Raw genomic sequence first — 17485 nt, forward strand, 5'->3', positions numbered from 1 at the left:
ATTAACCTTTCTTAATACCCAAGGCCATTATTTGGAAACATCCTTAAGAACATTATAGCATCATCATGACATGGTCAAAAATGACAGTGCCTAAAACCAAGCATGCTTTTCATTTAAAGTTACTCAATTATTAATAATCAGGCTAATTCACATATTATTCGGCCCTACAGATCAATTATCCCTGTGAAAATGCTACTCTCCAAATGCTACTAAACCACACATTTTTTTTTCTTGAGTTTCATAGATGTTTAAGTATCTGAATTGTTTGATAATACAAGGAATTAACATCTTTTTATGGATAACCAGTTGCAGAATCTCTCATTTCTTATTCCTTTAATCCTTTATAAAACTCATTATCTCCTTCGTTTGCACTGTCTTCTTTCTCAGTGCCTGTGACTTGATCCAAGGCACTAATGGATTCTAGATGTATATCTTCCACCATCCATGGAACAGCTGCTTACAAACCCCCTACCCAAATAAGGCACTTCCATAATATTCAAGTAGGGAATGCCTAGAAAACCCAACTAACTCTCATCCTCAATCATGAAGAAGTAGCATCTGTTGATACAGCTCAGGGTTGGACAAGTAATGTCTCTGTGACAAGGTGCTAGAATGCAATCCATCTTCTGACAATATCTTTCCTTCTCATATCTTCAAATGTTACCTTTTTCCCAATTCTCTGCTTAATCTCTTTTCTTCTACACACCCACATATTCAAAAGCATCGTTCGATCATATGTGTACAACGCCTAAATTGGTATCTCAAGACTAAATCTTTTTTCAAGTCTATTTCTGTCTTATGTTTTCAACTGCCTGCTACTTTTCCCTCAAATCAACATTTTTCTTAAACCAGTTATTTTTTTTCTGACTTCTCTATTTCTAGAAATGTGTCAAAATCCTCCTAGTTAGTCAGCTCAAAACTCAGAGTTGTCTTTTTTTGTCTCTTCTTTCAATCTACAACTACCACCTTACATTTACACTTTGCTCCATAATTTGCATTTTTTTTACTTCTATGCCTCATTTAAGTTTAACAATAATCATATGAAGTATGGAAAAAACCAAAATGGCCTAGGACCTTGCTAATCAGAGTCTGCTTCATGGAGTAACAACATCTGTATCCTGTGGGAGCTTGTTAAAAATGCAGAAATTCACTGTCCCTCCCAGACCAACTGAATTTGAATCTGCATTCTATCAAGATCCCAAGTAAATGGTATATTGTCGGAGCTAAGCACTGTCCTATGATAGGTAATGGATTTGCTTCAGTTATCACAGTCCGTAAGTAGCAAAAGCAAAATTGAAAACAAAATATTCTAACTCCAGCTCCCAAACCTTAATGCAGTGCTATTCAAAATGTGATCCTTAGACCAGTAGCATCAACACCACTGGGAACTTCCTTAAAATGCACATTCTTGAGTCTTGTCTCAGATCACTAAATCAGAATCTTAGGTGGGAACAGAACCAATGTGTTTAAGGGTTCTAGAGGTAATCCTTACACATGTTAGAGTTTGAGAAAAACTACTCTAATGTGATATATGTCTCCTAAGTTCAATTAGATTCCAACTTGTCTCTCATCTTTCTTTCTATGTCCTTTATTGCCTCTCACATCTAACTCATTATTCACATTTTTTATGTAAGCCAGTAGCCAACTTATCCTTCTTTAAGCAACCTGGCCAGCTACACCTCTCTCTTAAGTATTTATACATTCATTTATTCACTCATTCATTCAACAAATATTTCCATGTCTCAGATAACTGCAAAATTTTAGTATCTTCTCACTGCCTCCTAAATAAAGACAGTTCTCTTTGCATTGCCCTTCATGAACTTGCCTTCTTTATCCTTCCTACAATATCTCTGCATGAGGCTTTACTCCAGATAAAAAGTCATGAGGAAAAATGCAAGAAAATTCACTAAAACAACAACGGACATACCTATAGGTGAGAGCCTTAATCTGTGACAGCAAGAACTGAGGTAGTGTTGAGGCAAGGTCTCCACAGGTCACTTCCTGCCCAGGGCCAAAATTTACCTCATAAAATGATTAGATTTGAACCTACTGGCCAAAGGAAGTGGCTTGGAGGTGTAGTAAAGAAGTAGGGACCAAAGTAGTTTTACGTAGTCTGGAGGGAGTTTTTTGAGTGGTTGACAATTCCTTAGCATTGACATGACTACAAAGCCACATAGGTGAAGAACCTTCAACGTGACTAGGAAAGACCACAGATAGGCATCCACTTTCTTTGAAGTGCTGAATGTTAGGAATGTGATCGTTTTTAGGGAACTTCAAATGACCTCCATTCTATTTCAAATGAGATAACTGGGCTCTACTGAGATCGGGTGTCTTACACTAAACCTACTATCTTGACACCGATGACATGTGGTGTTCTGATGTCCACGGAGGACAGCACTGATGCTCAATCCCGGCTGCATCCTGAAATCACCAGTGGAACTTTAAGAAACACACATACTTAGTTCCCATCTCCAGAAATTATATACAAATCATTTAAATATAAGTCACTACATGACTTTCGCTCAAATAACTACATGACTTTGGTTCCTGTTTTTGTTTTCTCTTCCCTCCACATGGTTTTCTTCTCAGTGCACAAACATGGAATTCTCCCTTAAAATTTTCTCCTTACATGTTACATAGCTTATCCCTTCATTCGACAGATATCCGAATTTCTCCTATGTGCCGTACTTGGTTATGGTGTCTGTAAGTTATGACAATCAACTTATGTTATCTAAAAATAAAAGCCCGAATAAAATAAATCAAGCTATTCCAAAGCAAGAAGTTGATACTAGCATATTACCTTGAAAATTTGCAGGCCTTTGGTGGGTTTGGAAATGGGCAAAAAGGCAAAGAGAAGTGTTGTGATATAGTGTGGGGATGATGCAATGCCAGGGAAAGAACGGAAGCCTTTGAGTGTGTAGCTGAGTGCCTGTTACCTCATCTTGAAACAAGGATGATAACAGCAGCAATGTCACACAACTGTTGTGAGTCAATGAGAGTATGTATTTAACAGTGCTTTGTAAACAGAAATGTACTATATTTTATTCTCAACAACTGGCTCTTGACATTGAAATCCCGAGAAAATTTTCCAAAAGATTAACTTCTCATTTATGTGTAATTCCTTACAAGTAAGTTCTGCAAATATTTCTTTACCACTTAACAGCTTTGTAAATTTAATCTAAGTTTTTTAATAGTAGAGGAAAAATCAATAATGACAAAGCTAATATATCTTTTCCTATAATAAAGCCTTCATAACTATCCAGATTAGATATGCAGATCTTTAAGTATATTCCAGATGAGTTCTTTCTACTTTTTAGAGATGCCATAGTAACTTCAAAGCAGTAAGGGAAGGTAATAAAATATTCAAAGCCCCACCATATAGACAGTTACCAAATACGTACTTATGAAAAGATCATCTCTCTCAACTAAGGCAGATGTATCCTATTAAGAAAAACCCTTTACAAGTGGTTTCTTTACATCTCATTCTTATAAAGAAAAGGATTGCCATCATACCCATCAAGAAACAGGATGCTTCTTATTTAGAGATCATATGGATTTTATGTGATTATATCCTTCTTTTTTCAGTCTGAGAAATCCTCCACTATGCCAAGTTTATCAGAAACAGTCATAAGTTTAGGTCCTTTCTCATTTTTTCCAATTTTAGCAACACAAAATAAAACTTAAGGGAAATATTTTTAAATACTCTTGTTTTAGTAAAAGTTAACTCTAGTTGTTCATGCATCATTTTGAATTTGTACTGATTTTTCTCATGCCTATGCATAGTCTGATTATAATTGGCCAAACTTCCTTCTAAAATAAACTTCAGCTTTAACTCTTCTAAAAAAAATGCCAAGCAAGACAAGTTCTAATGTCTGCTGGGGTCTGGCTAAAACCCGAGTGGACATTTCTGTCTGCTGTTTTCCGACTAAAAATTGAGGGCACATGGGTACTTTTTAAAAGATTTTTCACGCTTAGTCTTTTATGCTTTGATGAAATCAATATTGCTATGCTATGTGATTTAAAAAAAATACTGCTGACAGGTAAATGTTTCATTCTCTCTCTCTTAAAATAGTCTCAAAATAAGCAAGCATGTAATATCTGAAGAATAACAAGCATGCGAATGAACAGCTCTGAAGAAGACAGGTGGACGTCCAAGTTGCACATATTACTGTCACGTGGTTAGTTTGAGAGGAATAATATTTATGAACCAGAAACATATTTCTGCTACTGATCAAATTCAAATATTCTAGAGACTTGGAATTACAAACATTGGCTTCTCTGCCTGCCAGCAGGCAAATACAGGCAGCAGCTCGAGAATAATTAGCAGAAATGTGACGCCAGGGAGTAACATCAAATATTATTAGTGAAAAAGAGAGAAACCCAAAGCGTGAAAACCTAGTGTACGGTCAGCAAGGCGTGCATGGAAGAGATTGGGACGAAGTTCGATTGTGACGAAAGGAGTTTTAATCTAGAATCACTATCTTTTCGAAACCTTATTTGGGCATGTATTACACGCAATGCATCTTCACAGGGCAGGATAAGTTGCCCTCCGTCCTATGATGGCGAATCATAAATAGCTCCACAATATATGGTCTAAGACTCGACTTAGGTAACAGATGATTTCAAATAATGAATTCTAGATCTCTTCGTTTTGCCCTCAGTCACCCTGAAGACGGAAGTCAGAAAGTGGGTAGCTGGATATCTGGTCTTCCACTCCATTGCATCAATATCGGCACAGAGGGGAGGGTCCAAGGAAAGCAAATTGCCATTGTCTTCCTGTGCTTTCTAGCACTCTGTGATTTCAAAGTAATTAAGAGAGTGAGTCCTTAAGACAACAAAATTAGTCATTCATTTACATGCTACTTTGACAAGAAGGAAATACCTTCTCTAAAATACCCTTTCTACATAACATAACCTACCCTGGGTGCATACACTCTTTGGTGTAAACAGAATTGTCAGAGGGTCTGTTACCTATGAATGTTCCTGTAAAAATATCCTCCATCTGGATGGGGATAACGACTCTGGAAGTCTCCTCTAGCCTTATCTAATTACTTTAAAGGTGTAGATTCATATGGTGAATTTACTAACCACTTTAGTTCAATACCGGACCTAAGAACAAAGCCTACAGGGCAAAGAAATGTTGAATGGAGGCAGGAATCAACAGAACCCAGCAGACAGCAACACTTAGCCTGACAGAACGAGAGACCAGAATGAGGGCATCAAATGTGGCTGGGAATACGCTTGAACGGAATGCAGCACTGGTGTGGGATCGGATACAGGGAACACCACTCACTCACTCATGTAAGGGTTTTTTCACAGGACCAGCACCATAATATCCTGTCCTCCCCAAATGCTGTCTGAATCTTGTTGACGTGTCGTGCTGTAAAAAGGAGAGGAATGCTTGGCTTGTCTTTCCATTCAGGGGACCACCGCATATGGAAAAAGAGATACGCAGTAGACTCTTAACCATTTATGACAAATACTCTTGAAACCTCCGTAATTTCCCACATTCTTAAGTTCTACTTTTATAACTAATCTCATAAAATGTAATAAAAATTCAACTCAAAAATTTAAGCAAGCCCTTCCAACCCTTACTGAGTCTAAGGATATAGGACTAATAAAAGACGTAGCTCCTTCTAACTAAACACAAAGTGTTTTTCACTTTCTCTTCTCTTTAATTGCTGGCATTATCCTTCTATCCCTACTCCCATGCCCTATCTGGGAAAATGTAACAAAAAACTCTAGGGCCCAACACTGCAGGCCAGTTACTGCGATGCTCCAAATGGTATGCAGGGAAAGAAGGTACCTGGTGAGAGCCAAGGCTGTCTGATCAGAGAAGCTTTGTGGAGAAACTTCTGATTACATCACCAGCTTGAGCACATGTGTGCCTCAGCAAAACGCAAATCGCCACAAGTACCATTTAACACGGATGCCTTATTGCTCATGAAAAGTCAAATGCATGTTGAATCTATAAATGCCAGCCAACGGTATACATGGATTCTGAAACATTTTCTGTAAACTTCTTTATTCTCGCTTCCTATCTCTCTCCTCCCTGGAGAACTGAGGAAACTGGCAGCTGGTAAAGGTGTCTGTTGTTAAGTCTCCATTTTTACCTGGTGTCCCGTGCGATGTTCACCTGCCAGTTTTCCATGAATTGCTACTCATAGTGTCGAATCTTCAGCGGCGTTAATTTTCAGTTCCTCATTCTCTCAGTGCCTAACTGATCCAACGGATGCTTTAAAAAATCATCACCTTTTACATTTCTGAGCTAGTATTCCTTCCCTGCAAATGGCAACGGCTAATTCTTCCCTGGCAGGACTTTCCTGTTTGCATGGCATTTCAGCCATTTCATTGCGATATGAACAATTTCTCATCAGCATGTCTGTGTCTCTCTTCTCAGTACTACCATCTCTCTAATATGCTCCAAACTATAAGAAAAGGTTTTTATAGAAGCCCCTCGCCACAGGGGAGAAGAGAACAAATGGAGTTCAAAGTGGAGAAAGACCACCCTCATTGAGCAGGGATTACTCGTTCTCTGATTGTTACCATCTGATACCCGAAAACCCTGACTCTGGTTGTAGTTGTCCAGTGTTTACTCTTTAATTATGTTATGCTCATTATCATGTAGTCCAGAATAGCACTAATGAGACCAGAAAACACAGACAAATTTACAAGTAATGCCTGCATGTTAGTGTAATTAATGGCTGATTTCCTACCTCTAAAGGTGAAAGTAAGAGTAGGGTCTTTCCCTCTAACCTAGTGGGTCTTCACTTAGGAAATGTGGACTAATAAAGAAACTTCAAGTATTCTTGCTGTTACTTCACAGAGAGATGCCATAGGAGAGAGTCGGCAGTGCAGGTATCCCACTCAGGCCAGTCACAGGCACCCTGAGAGGAGACGGGAGGGGCCTGAGTACCACAGAGCAGGATTCCCCCCGTGTAATTTACCATGAGAAGTAGAGGCAATTTACAAAATATCTCTAAGGCATTTTTTTTATATTGAACCTTCTCTCAAAGGCTTCCTAGAAATAAGCATTTAAATCTCTTCTAGCAGCTTTATCATCTAACTTATCATTATAAATTGGCTTGTGATGAGTCTTGGATCAGAAATGGGTTCACTGGGGAATATCTAACTAGTAGCAAATAACTGGTGTTGTAATGACATACATATTATTTATAAGCTTTAATTTACTTTCCAACAAAATTGTATATGCCATGCATCCTTATGATGAGAAACAATCTCTGTCCACACCCCACTGGCAAAGACCTTAGTAAATTGATCCTGAAGTGTACAATTTCGACCTAAGTCACTCTCGACCACTGAGTAGAATAGGATCAGCCTAAAAAAGCCAGTGGAATTTTTCACTACTCAAAGATTTTTTTGGTTTGGGAATCCAAGTCACGATTTTGGCCTCGTGACATCATGATTAAACAACGGAGGTAACCTGCTTAGATCTCTGTTCTGTTTTGTCAAACTCTAAAGGTATAAATATTCACATGATGCCAAGTTTAGGGTTCACACCAACAATGTTTACGTGGACTTTTGATTCAAGTAGTAAAGCTGAACCCGGCGCATAGCACTATTAGTTTTTGTTTGCATGCCAATAACCTACACCTGGACTTTGACTTCACTCAAGGCCAGAAAAGAGTAGTGCCTTTCTCATTTCTTCCCCTGCGGTTCAGTGTGCTTATTAAATGAATAATTGCTGCCAACAAAGCCTTGTGAAATGAATGAATCAATCAATCAATGTAGAGGCACTGAAGAAATATCTTTCCAGCAGAATCCTCTCATGAACAGAGTACACAATTGCAAAACCAAATTAGTAACTAACAGCTTGAACTCCCATGGAACTACCAAGGAGCCTCTTAGAATAGAACAGCGTTCTATTTGGAACACCAATAGAATAGTTAAATCCATTTTATCTAAGCATTTAATTATCCATTACTATCTACTCATTTAGGGAGGTGCTAATCTTGCTGATTGTATTACAATTAGAAAAGAGTTCAGGCTTATGGGGAGAAATGGGGAGAAATTTGGACTTTTAAAAAGTAACTAACATTTTGTGCAACCACACAAACCTCTGAGCCCTATTAAAATCACTGATAAGCAATCTTGGAAAAACATTCTCCAGTAATGGCTAGCTGGGCTCTTGCAGCAAAGCAAATTGTTTTTTCTTGGCAAACGTCCCACTAGCAATAGGCAGCAAGAAATTGTTTGTTCTACGCATACAAGTTCTCATGTGTATCTGCAATTCTAATGCCAAATTTGGTTCTATCTCAAAGCCCCTTTAACTGCAAAGAAAATTGAGAGAGACTTTACCAGTATAGCGAGTTGACACTTAGCAGAGGCTCCAAGGCCATCAGAATGAATTCCCATGTGTTCCTGCGGTCAGCACCGAAAATCACTCTGTCCATTTGGCTAAAGATTTCTGCACATTTTGCTCCCATTTCCCCTGGCAAGAATTTTTTTTTTTTTTTTTTTTTTTTTTTTTTTTTTTTTGGTCAGGGACATCTGGTTAGCATGTAGCATGCAGAATATATACTGCTTGCCCTTCAGAAACTTAAAAGGACATTAGTAACAAATCAAAGGAAAAGCAGAAGAAATGTGCCTGCAGTGGCCACACCAGCTGGGCTAAGCTAGAAAAGATCAGTGAAGATCAAGAATTTGAAGCGATATTTTGAACAAGAGACAAATATAGTGACACCGTTAGAATGTAAACAGACATTCCATGGGAAGAGAGGTTCTATACAATAACTTGGGAGGAGAGAAGAGTACGAAGACATATAAGGAAGGTTCTACAGTACTCTTGAATAGCTGTGTGTGAGTTACATACGCACGTGTGCAGACACACACAGGCACACACACTAGATTTGGTTAGAAGTTGCCTTCAGCTCTTTGATTCAGAGGTAAGTTCTGGATTCTTGAGCAAACAACTCACTATGTCTGAAGTTAAGCAAAACATGAATAATAATTTTTTTAGGGTTTGTTACTTTTCTATGTAATGCTTATATCTTAAAACTGGCTTCTTTATATACTTTGCATAGAAAAGAGTTAAGTAACAGAGGGAGGATAAAGGTTGGAGAAGGGATTAGAAAACAAGAGAGGACTGTCATCGGGACCTGTATAGATGCTCAGTTACGTGGGTTTCATGGGCGATCACCCAGACATGAAGTGTATGCAGAACTTGATAGTTTGCCTCAAGCTGCCATTTTCTTCTGACATTCATCAAGCCATACTATTCCATCTCATACATATGTATATGATGCCATACTATTCCATATATGCCATATATATGTAAGCCATACTATTCATCATATATGTATAGAAATATACAGATATAGATAGATAGATAGATAGATAGATAGATAGATAGATATCAATGTATACAGAGATACAGAGATATACCTCTACTTTTTCTGTGTTGGGAATCATACCCAAGAGAAAGCTTTCTTATATTTATTTATTAATTTAGCCTATTAAATGGAGGTTTATGTGGTGATAAGGCAAGAAAAATGAGAACCAGATTGTCACCGTGTTTTCAATAATTCCTGCCAAGGAAAGGAGCAAATTAAAGAAAAGTTTTCTTAGATTTTAAAAACTGCAAAGTTTCCTTTTTATGAGTCTCCACATTATTTTAATTCTTTTATGGCATTTTCTTGTAATATTTTTAGTTAAGGGGCATGTGAGCAAAAAATTTAAAAAAAACAAAGCAAGATAGAAAATAGAAAACATATTCAAAGAAAAAAAGTGAGAATATAATTACTTTGAGGTTAATGAGGCCAGGTAAAAATAAAATATCCAAATAAAATATAGGTAATACATTTGCTGACGACTTGTCTAAGTGACATATTTTATTACTTCCAGCTGCCTTGCTGTTGCCAAATTGTATGCTTGAATGTTCACCATCATGGAGATACATTTTTTCTCTATCAAATAAAGTACTCAGAAAAATTATATTGATATGTCATTGATTTTGAGACTCAAACTCTGGCTTTGTACTTATTTCTGAATGAATATTATTGTTATATCCTTCTTATTGATGAAATGGAAATAACCATTTTTATGTCTTAAATTTATAGAATTTCTCATTGTTCCCTCCTGTATGATGCAGTGCCTGGTGGAGCTGGTCACTGTCCCAACCCAGCTGTATTAGCAGTTTGTAAAGGCAATAGAATTAAATTTGATATTGGAAAAAAACAAAACAAAACTGTAGCTCTTTGGAATATGTAAGTAGTTAAGGGAGTAGAAGAAAAAATTCCATGAGCTATATGTAGCAATGAGGAATGATTAAATGTGGAAAAATTCCAAGGAATGAAATCAGAGATGAGAAGAAGTAAGAAAAATAGTACTAAAATATCTCCAGAAGAAATTAAACTTCTATGAGAGACTGTAATGACTAGCAAGCATAGTTTGCAAAAATCAATGCCTTGCGTGCCCAAGTGACCTCTCAGATTTAGCCCCTTTCCCCCAAAAGCATAGCGGATTGGTAAATGTATTGTGCTTTCTTTCCAGGTAAACACTGATCCCATTTTATATGGAAGAAATACAAAAATAGGATTAAGTGCTTGGATTTTCACTTTGCAGTAACACTATACTAAAGATATTGCTGGACTTCTGAGTGAGATATGCTGCAAAAGTAGTCCTAATGACCTTGTTTTCCAGGGTATCAGACTACCACAATGCTGTAGCCTGCTTTATCATATAGAACACTTGAATATTCTAGGATCTTGGGTTAGGATAAAAGCAACTAGACAATTAATGTATGTGCTATGGCTGGAGTTGCCTCGCCAGGACCGCTGTCCCAACCCAAGAGATAGAATAAGGAAGACTGGGGTCTGAGCTCCATGCCTAAGCCTTTTAATCAAAATTTCTGAGGCTCCAGATAGTACAACCTCCTTCAAAGACACAACCCTGACCCTGACACAAATAGTAAGCGTGTTCTCCCAGATTCCAGGTAGTCCCTATCTAATCAGGGCTTCCAAATAGGCAGAGAGAAGCCTATTCAGCTACTTTTGTCTATAAAAAGAGCAAAATGTTTGAGTAAAAAGTGAAAAAAGGAAAAGAGTAACTGTTCTTTAAAAAACAAAACACGACAAACAAACAAAACTCTCTGATGCTTTAGGAAAACCTGTTCTTTCCACCCTCTTCAGTTTTATTAAGATATAGTTGCATACAGCACTGTATAAGTTTAATCATACAGCATAATGATGGGCACATGGTGTAAAATGATGACCACAATAAACTTAGTTCATATTCATCAAGTCATATGGATACAAAAGAAAACAAAATTCTCCTGATAATGGGAACTCTAAGGATCTACTCTCTTAACAACTTTCAAATATACCATAGGGCAGAATTAACTATAACCAACAGCAGTATGCTACATCCCTTGTACTTATTTATCTTGTAACTGAAAGTATGTTTGACTCCCTTCATCCAGTCTCACCTCCCTCTACTGCCCTTCTCTGGTAACCACAAATCTGATCTCTTTTTCTATCAGTTGCAGGAAAACTTATCCGTGTGGCCCTTCTGCCTTGTTTCTGGATCCCTAGCTTGGTCCTGTGTACTTAATAGCATAACAGGTGTTTGAGAGAGAGATTAAGTATAGGCTAAGAGTAGAATTGATTCTGGATTCTGTTCTCCTGGGTTCAGATCCACTTACAACTTGTGAGACTTTTGGCAAATTGCTCTACCACCCTTTATTTTAATTTCCTCATCTGTATAATGGGGTAGAAGTCAAATCTCCATAATATCATTGTTATGAAGTTAATTTAGTTAATATTTATGAAGTTCTGAGCACCGTGTCAGAAATACAGCATGTGATTAGTACATTTTAGTAATTGACATTACTAACCCCACATTGTGAACTGCTGAGAGTTTGAACTTTCTCCCTTGTTCCCCTGTGACTTTAAGTGGCCAAAACTGCTAGATTTCAGCCTTGGTCACCTATGTTTACACTCTGGGGATCTGGGCAATCAAACATGCCGTAAATGGCACAGTTGTATTCCATTAAAGTTCTACTGTACCCTTACCCCGTGATCTCATTTATCTCCTTCTCTATTGTTTAGTTGTTCCAAATGTGAAGTGATTTGAGATTTTCTAAAGGCCCCCAGAGCAAAAATAGGTATATTGGTATTTGTACTCCAAAAGAATTCTTAGTTATAGTTTTGAAAACAATTTCTGGGCAACACATTTTAAAATATAAGAAACTGTTTCAGGCATTGCTGGATATTATTTTATTATCTTATCATTTCTAAGTAACCTGCCTTCAGTTCCCAATTTATCATGTGTATAAAATTCCCAACTCTCATGTCCACACAAAAATAAAAGTCGATACATGAAGACATAGAATCAGCTTCGCGTTTAAAACATCCAAGCTAACTTTGCAGTAGGAAAAAGGTAACATATTAAGAACTGAGAGAATTTCTTCTGACAGTCAGGTATCAGAGTTAATATTTTGGTTGCATGGTTTAATGTGTGTGTGTGTGTGTGTGTGTGTATGTGTGTGTGTGTGTTAAGTTTATTTATTTATATTGAGAGAGAGAGAGAAAGAGAGAGAGAGAGAAAGAGAGAGCGAGAACAAGCAGGTGGCGGACGGAGAGGAGAGACGGAATCCCAAGCAAGCTTCGCACCATTAGTGCAGAGCCCAATGCAGGGCTCCAACTCACAAACCATGAGATCATGACCTGAGCCAAGATCAAGAGTTGGACACTTAACCCAACCCAGATGGCTCCTGGTTGCATGATTTGCCCATAGTTCACAGTAACAGAAAAAATGATAACAGTCAAATGCAAGTTAGCTAATGTTCTCACAGGTAGAATTTTAACCTTGAACTTAGAAAGAAAGTCTTTGAAAGTTTTCAAGGACTTATGATATAAATAGTTGACAGTTATTGCCACAGGTCTGTAAATCAAGATTCCAGTTTTCTGAGCTTGCTCTGGAGAAAGAGAAGATTGAATACAAACAGTAGTTGTACGTGGCCTTGGTGACGTGCTTCCCTAGTAAATGTTCAAGAGCTGCAGATCAACCTTTGTCAAGAGGAAGATTTGAAACTTGAAGAACTTGCACTTTTTATTAATGCCAGACATCAATTACTGCTTGCAAGAAAAATACTACCAGTAATAAGCACCAGAGAGCTTACAACCTGTGGCTTGTATACAGTGAAAACTACTAAAGAGCAGGTACATGCATAAACAAAGAGTGTAGCATCTAGCATGAGCTCACATCTCACTTTTGTAGTCCAACCTATTGAAGAAAAATGGCACTTTTGTCTTAAAATATTTATCAAAAATGGAAGCCTTGGGTCTTCTTTTATCCACTACACTAAAATAGAAGGCACCGAGGAACAGAAGATGATAGGGAGAAGGATGAGCAGAAAGAATGCAACCCTTTCTCTTGATCCTACTAACCAGCCATGCCATTGTAGAATTACAAATATTTGTATTTATATTTTGACAGGTTCACTAAGAGATTAAATGGCTCCAGCTGGAACTCATAGGAAGAGCCAGAAGCAGCACATAGTCCTTAATTCAAAGATCAAATGTCCTGGAAATCTCTTTTCATCTCTTTTCCAACTTAGCATGTTGGGGCATGGCTTTGCCTGCTTCCGCTCAGGAGAAGGAGACAGGAGACCTCATAGTGCATTAAAAAAAAATAATAAGAAGAAAGCCAAGTGTCCCAGAACAGTACATGGCAGTAGGTGTGACAAAATACACCACATGGTGAAAAAATCAACTTTTTACTCCCTTTCTGTTGTTCAGTGCCAACACCACAAAACCTTGCCTTCCCTTTTCCTGAGTTATTCGACCAACATCTTTTGTGTTTGTCCTTCCTTGATCACCCATTTCCTTCTCTCTTCTGGAAAACTCAATGTCCCATATCTGCTTTCTGCAGCTAAGAAAATCCATTTCTTTCTGTATGGGAAACACACTCAGCAACCAACTGCGTGCTATAGCATCTCCTCGCAGTTAGAAGCTGTAAAAGTTAAGGTTACCTGTTGATAAATGGAAAGGAGCAGGAGAAATTTGAGTTAGTAAGCATATGTTTTTCCCATAATTGCTTCCCACGGTTGCTGAGTTTTGTATGTCTTAAAAGGAAAATTGCATATTCTTGGACCTTTTTTATAGATGGGAAGAGATCTACAGCTACTGAGAAAATGCTAAGGTTAGCTAAAGAATACAAGCACTTTGGAACCTTCTGAGAATGATTGAGACTCATTCACTTACATCAGAATGGGACATCCCTAGAGTAAAGAAGAGGCATTAGAATACACTCTTGGTAGCTTATACATATATTGGTAGGTAATTGTGCATGCCCATCATGCTCTCAGTTCTCCTCAAGTGGTAATCAGAAGTTCTTTCCTTCCTTCCTTCCTCTGCTCCCCCTCTCCCCACTTCTTCCCTTCTTTCTTACTTTCTTCAATTCTTTCTTGTCTTAGTCATGTTTGGAATTGTTTTCCAGAATGTTTAGACTATTTTCCTCACATTGTCACCAGCTCATTACCACAGAATTACACTTCACAAACAAGAGCTGGCTGGAGAGCCAACTTGGCTTAGCTGAGCCATCTTAGGGAATTATTAAAAAGATGAATTTCTTTGTTTTTGAAAGGACCAGCACAATCTGATCAGCGGGCAGGCAGGGCCACTGCCTGTTTGTCTTCAGTGCTGTCCTGTGGCCTTTTGCTCTGTTAGAGTCATTCAGTGTTGAAGCGAATAGCGGTGGTGTTTTTTCCACTTGAAACCAAAATCCCATGTGTTTTGTTGCAAGAACGCAACCTTCACAGCTTTATTGTAATTGGCTTTACAATTTCTGTTGTTGTTATATACACTAACAACTAGAAGTCCATGTTTCACACCAATGATAATTACTGAACTTTACACACACACACACACACACACACACACACATACACATACCCTAGGAATAAGAATTAGCCAACACACTCTCTTTTACATGGGAAAGTTAAATGCAATTTTCATTATATTAGTAATGAATATATATATGGATATATATTGGAATATATATGGAATATATATCAGTATATATACATATATACATAGGGAATCAATAGACTTTTTGGCATAGTATTACTTTCCTGTTCAAGTAGCTTTGATTAGGACAAGAAGTATCTAAAATATCTTCGATAAATAACAGTTCAGAGGTATACACATAAGACAAAATCATGTTACTAGTAAGTGAGTGTTGTATACTTGGAAAATCATTTAATAAGAAACTCTTCTCTCTCTCTCTCTCTCTCTCTCTCTATATATATATATATATATATATATATACCTAGAAGCACTTATTTTTAGTTCAAAAGTAGAAAATAGGATACCTATAAAGTTCATAGATGGCCAACAGGCACATGAAAAGATGCTCAACGTTGCTCCTCATCAGGGAAATACAAATCAAAACCACACTGAAATATCACCTCACGCCAGTCAGAGTGGCTAAAGTGAACAAATCAGGAGACTATAGATGCTGGCAAGGATGTGGAGAAACAGAAACCCTCTTGCACTGCTGGTGGGAATGCAAACTGGTGCAGCCACTCTGGAAACCAGTGTGGAGGTTCCTCAAAAAATTAAAAATAGATCTACCCTATGACCCAGCACTAGCACTGCTAGGGATACAGGAGTGCTGATGCATAGGGGCACCTGTACCCCAATGTTTATGGCAGCACTTTCAACAATAGCCAAACTATGGAAAGAGCCTAAATGTCCACCAACTGATGAATGGATAAAGAAACTGTGGTTTATATACACAATGGAATACTACTTGGCCATGAGAAAGAATGAAATATGGCCTTTTGTAACAACATGGATGGAACTGGAGAGTGTTATGCTAAGTGAAATAAGTCATATAGAGAAAGACAGATACCATATGTTTTCACTCTTATGTGGATCCTGAGAAACTTAACAGAAGACCATGGGGGCAGGGGGAAGGAAGAAAAAGTTAGAGAGGGAGGGAACCAAACCATAAGAGACTCTTAAAAACTGAAAATAAACTGAGGGTGGGTGGGAGGGTGGGTGGGAGGGAGGTGAAAGTGGATGATGGGCATTGAAGAGGGCATCTGTTGGGATGAGCACAGGGTGTTGTATGGAAACCAATTTGACAATAAATTTCATATTAAAAAAAAGTTCATAAGAGTCGTAGATGTTTTTGCCTGGCGGTCCATTTTTGATAGTTTCATCATTGAACTTTTGACAACAGGCTGTTGTACCCTCAGTGATTGTTGAAATTAAAAACAAAACAAAACAAAACAACCTAAAACAAAAAAAGTAAAACACAAAAAACTATACAATTCTAACAAGGGCCTATTGCCCTCAAAGAACCAAAGAACTTTGATTAATTTGAAGATCTTTTATTTTAGTGAAAATATTTTGGCTTTTTCTGAATAAAATATCTTTGATTACATTACTTTCTTTGTTTTACATTCTGCTGGTTTTATCAGATATGCAGAAAAGAATCTCTAGTTGTACCTGCTAGACTCCCCCCTGGAACTCTTCTTTTAAAGATAAAGAAGACATAAATAATGTTAGCAGAATTAGGGCAGATAATGATATCACAATTGTGTATTACACAAAGTTTTATGGAACTTCTAAGATAAATAAAGAGGAGGCAGACTCAGAAATGAGAACATGAAGGAGGGTGACCCAACTTAACATTTTTATAGACCTGCATTCATTAGAAGCGTAGTATACAAAAGTGTCCCGTACTTTCTATCCACATCTCCAATCTGTGGCCACATGTCACCATATCTAGAAGTCCAGAACTTTAACTTACATTTCTAATTACCCTTTTCTAAATTAAGCTTCTGTCCTAATAACGGACACAGTATTTCCTCTCCTTATTCCCACCCAGTTCTGATTAGTAATTCCTTACCCTGGGCTCCATTTAATATGAAATTGTGTAAGTTTGATCAGATATCTGCTCTCTTAAGGGTGTTAAAGCTTCCATGGCCAGTGTTCCTTCCAGAAAAAGCAAGGACATTATGTGTTCTTGACTTCTGTAATCAAAGTGCTTGAGTAATTTAAAATACACATTATCAATAACGTGTAATAGCGTAAATGAACCAAACGTGCCTTGAAGCCCTGAACCAAGACAGGGGGCTCTAGAGCTCAGCTTCCCTCCTGCATCTCTGTGTCTGGCCTAGATCATTGACCTCAGGAGTGGGGGTAAAACATTCTACCTCGAGGTCAGAATTCCTGAGGCTGGCCATCAGGACCATGACGGGGTACTGCTGACGTGCAAATGATTTTTGTTCACCACAGTAACTGATTCTTCCTAAACGGAGAAACTAACATGTAGTCAGAGAGGCTTCTTTTTCGCTGAGGTCTGTAAAACATCCAATAAAGAGTAAAGTCCAAATAAAAATTACCTCATATTTTTACCTTGGCTCTTTCATACAGTGTTTATTCATATCTCATTTGTCATACCTTAATAAAGATACCGGTTACTTTTGAAATAGGCTTTTGTCAAGTTGCCA

This window comes from Acinonyx jubatus, chromosome B2 (assembly GCF_027475565.1).
Source record: "Acinonyx jubatus isolate Ajub_Pintada_27869175 chromosome B2, VMU_Ajub_asm_v1.0, whole genome shotgun sequence".
Lineage (NCBI taxonomy): Eukaryota > Metazoa > Chordata > Mammalia > Carnivora > Felidae > Acinonyx > Acinonyx jubatus.